Source organism: Lactuca saligna, chromosome 8, assembly GCF_052625555.1.
Source record: "Lactuca saligna cultivar CGN05327 chromosome 8, ASM5262555v1, whole genome shotgun sequence".
NCBI lineage: Eukaryota > Viridiplantae > Streptophyta > Magnoliopsida > Asterales > Asteraceae > Lactuca > Lactuca saligna.
The window spans coordinates 193,842,141-193,846,041 of record NC_136424.1 but is presented as its reverse complement, the minus strand read 5'-3'; the positions used below and the strand labels follow the sequence as shown (position 1 = coordinate 193,846,041).

General features: G+C 44.1%; 1 non-coding gene across 1 annotated transcript; it reads left to right on the top strand.

The window, feature by feature from the left end:
• The first annotated feature begins 326 nt into the window (after positions 1 to 326).
• On the top strand, positions 327 to 433 carry LOC145013629 (small nucleolar RNA R71). Its single transcript, XR_013665177.1, has one exon. It is a non-coding gene; the product is annotated as a small nucleolar RNA R71 (small nucleolar RNA).
• The last annotated feature ends 3,468 nt before the right edge of the window (positions 434 to 3,901 follow it).

Here is a 3,901-nt window from a genome sequence, read left to right as displayed (position 1 = left end):
GTCACAATCCTAGTAAGTTGAGGTTCTCTCCAATTCTCACATCCTACCCGAATAGCATGGATTGTTTGATCCATCTTTATCATCCTCCTATGTAAACTATCTAGTTTAGCCATCATTATCGCCATGCCATCGTTAACCGTGTTCACTACCCCCTACTTACTTCATTTCTTGGGTTGTGATATTCTCTAGAATGTTTAGAGAACTCCTCAATTAATTCCTTGATCACTGGGGGTACCTTCTTTGTAAGGGGTCCTTGCGAGTCAAGGAGATGCCGAGTTGTAACATTGAATCCGTCATAGAAGATGGAGACTCCTTGTTGGCTATTAAGATCATAATGTGGGCAATTCCTTAGTAAACTTTTGTATCTCTCCCATGCCTCATCAAAGGACTCTCCAAGTTGTTGTTCAAAGTTCGCAATAGCTTTCTTCAACTCAGTTATTTTAGAAGGTGGGAAAAACTAGTCAAAGAATTCTTCTTTCATCTTAGCCCATGTAGTGATGGGTCTTGGAGGGAGTGACTTGAGCCAATATTTTGTAGTACCCTTGAATGTAATTGGAAGCATACGAAGCAACTGGGTTTCACGAGGCACATTTGGAACATTAAATTAATCAACTGCATCATTGACATCATCCAAGTGTTTATAAGCATCTTCGTGGTCTTTTCCGTAAAAGGGGATCTCCTTGATTTGAGCAAGTATGTGACCCTTGAGCTCAAAAGTGGTAGTCGCGGGAGTTGCTTGTTGCACAAGTCCCAGGCCGTTGTAACATCCCGAAATATCAAGAGTAGAGTTGAAGGGCTAAAAGAGTAAATTGGGAAAGAGTGACTCGGCGAGTCCATGTGCGGACTCGGCGAGTAGAGTCGCGACCTGGTCGCGTGTTAAGTGGCCGACTCGGCGAGTCAGTGTAATGGACTCGGCGAGTAGGCACTGAGTGGAGAAAACCCTAATTCTCGGGGTTGAGCCTTATATAAAACCCTAAATCACGGAGAAGCACCATTGTTGAGTGGATTGGAGCTTGGAGAAGTAATGGTTGAAGGAATTTTGGGAAGATTGAAGGCTTGGAGCAAGGGGATTTGCTTGGATTCGAATTTCATTGCAGTTGGGGCATCACTTAGAGGTAATATCTCGTTATTGACCTGTTGTTATGTTGTTTCTTCATTTTGGGGTTTGTGAGAAATTGTCTATGGATGAAATGGGAAGTCTAGAGGTTAGATCTGAGGTTGCTACCTCAGATCTGGAAGGGAGAAGAATCAGAGAGCATGAAAGTCCCTGTGTTGGAGTGTTTAGTGAAGCTTACATGTCCCAAACCCTAACCCCAATGTGCAAACGACTTAGATCTCTTTGGATTCACGTAAAGTTTGCCACTTTACGTGATGGATGGGTTGTAGGAGGCTAGATCTATGTTTTGGATCAATTGCATGGCCTGGAGTGCTTCTGAATGGATTCAGAACGGTGGTACTCGGCGAGTCACATGGGTCGACTCGACGAGTTGCTTGAAGATGGCCTGGAACTCGACGAGTTGGAAGAACAACTCGGCGAGTAGGTTGAAGATAGCCTTGGACTCGACGAGTCTTGTCGAAGAGTCCCAAATATTCTCTGGTTGAGCCGAGAATCGGTGAGTCAAGGGATGACTCGGTGAGTCGAGTGCGAGTGGACTCAGAGTTGTTGGACTCGGCGAGTCTCGGGGTGACTCGGCGAGTTAGGTTGCAAATTGAATAAAGTTCTGATTATGGGAACTCGACGAGTCACAGGGTTGACTCGGCGAGTAGGGTCAGTCAGGGGTTGACTTAGACTGAGGACTTTGATTTCGACCAAGGGTTGGCCGTTGACTTTTAGGGTTTGGTCAACGATGTGGCCTTTGGGCCAAGAGAGAGGTAAAATAGTCTTTTAACCATAAGAGGGTGTTATGAGAGGATTTATTCTAGTCTCGAGAGTTATATTCAGGAGAGTATTTGCCTTACGTGTTAGGCGGTTGCGAGTTCGAGATTCAAGTGTGGGGATATCTACTTCGTGCTTGCCAGGTGAGTCTTCTCACTATACTTTACCTTGAGTAGGTAACCAGAGTTATGTGATTAGAGTATTTGTATGCTATATGTACGTGATGTGTTGTACTGCATTATTTCTATGTGATTTATGCTGTGCATGTTTATAGAGTTGGAACCGGAAGGTTCCCAGAGTTAGAACTTGAGGGTTCACAGAGTTTGGGTGCACGGACCCACAGAGTTATAGCCTCGAGTGGCTAATATGTGTTATGTGTGGTATTTTGGGGAACTCACTAAGCTTCGTGCTTACAGTGTTTTGTTTGATGTTTTTCAGGTTTCTTTCAGTATCACGGGACGGCACCGGCTTGATTGTACACACCAGAGAAAGAGTCATATTTTGGAGGATCCTGGTTTTCTATGCAAGTGAAAATGGATTTATGTTTTGTAAATCGACTATGAATAAGATTTTAAACAAGTGTTTCTAAGAGTAAAATGATTATTTTAAATGAAAAATTTGTCTTGAAATTTACGGTGTTACAAGTTGGTATCAGAGCCTTGGTTTGAGGGATTCGGATGCGCCTTCGGGTAAATCTGGACTCAAACTGAGGAAGTAAGAAAATTTTTAAGGAAATAATTTTCTAAAAATGAATAAGGGTTCAAAGAGGAAGCAAGAAAGAGCAGTGTGTACAATCAGCCAGAGCCCGAACGGTGATTTCCCAAGATACCCTTATTTTGTGTTATGAGATATTTATGATGCACTTTATGAGATATTATTGCATGCTAGAGATAGGCTAGGTATTTCATATGTTAGGACTTGAGTGGCCTGATTTGTGATGCCTTAGCCTAGGACTCGTTGTTATATGTGTTATGCTTTTGAGTATGTGATGAGTGAGAGTATCCAGTTAGAACCCATGAGGGGTAGAGTTACAGAGTTTGGTGGTACTTTCGAGGATGAGCCGAGAAGGTGGAGTTATCACAGAGAGGGAGTCCTATGTATTCTTCGATGCTCGAATGCTGCTTGCTTTGTGCTGTGAAACTCTCGATGATGGGAGTCAGCTACCAAGTGAATATGACGATATTCAGGAGGTAGATGGCTGGCATCATTAGGAGCTCTTCAGCAGCTGATAGCAAAGAAGGGGAGGACAATGGAAGAGCCTAGGGAGTAACCCTAGCCAGATGAGTGCGCTTGCAGAGTAGAGAATTTCACTGGGGAGCGAGCACGCGCGATGGGATTAGTGAAAGGGCAGGTCGAGCAGCTACTTAGAAGCTCTAGGATGGTCCGTGTGGAAAGTATGGGAAGATGTGGCAGGTAGTATGGGCCTGTACTACTGAAAGCAGAGGACCCATACTTGATACAGGGAGTATTCTGAAGGTTCTAAGGAGCGGATTGAGGAGTGATGTTATGGTTCGGGTACCATACATCAGAGCATATTGAGGAAGTGATGTTATGGTTCGAGTACCATACATCAGAGCAGATTGAGGAGTGATGTTATGGTTCGGGTACCATACATCAGAGCAGATTGAGGAAGTGATGTTATGGTTCGAGTACCATACATCAGAGTAGATTGAGGAGTGATGTTATGGTTCGGGTACCATACATCAGAGTAGATTGAGGAGTGATGTTATGGTTCGAGTACCATACATCGGAGCGGATTGAGGAGTGATGTTATGGTCCGGGTACCATACATCGGAGCGGATTAGGGAGTGATGTTATGGTTAGGGTACCATACACCGGGGCATATTGAGAAGAGATGTCATGGAATGAGTACCATGGGTCGTAGTGAAGGATGTTTGTGGTTCTCTGGTTATTCGGTTATGAGTAATTTCGATGAGGCGTCCCTTGAGAGGGAGATCGAGAGCCCCTCAGAGTATTTTAGTAAGGAGTCAGTGAGAAGGGAGAATTTCGATCTGATTTGGGTAT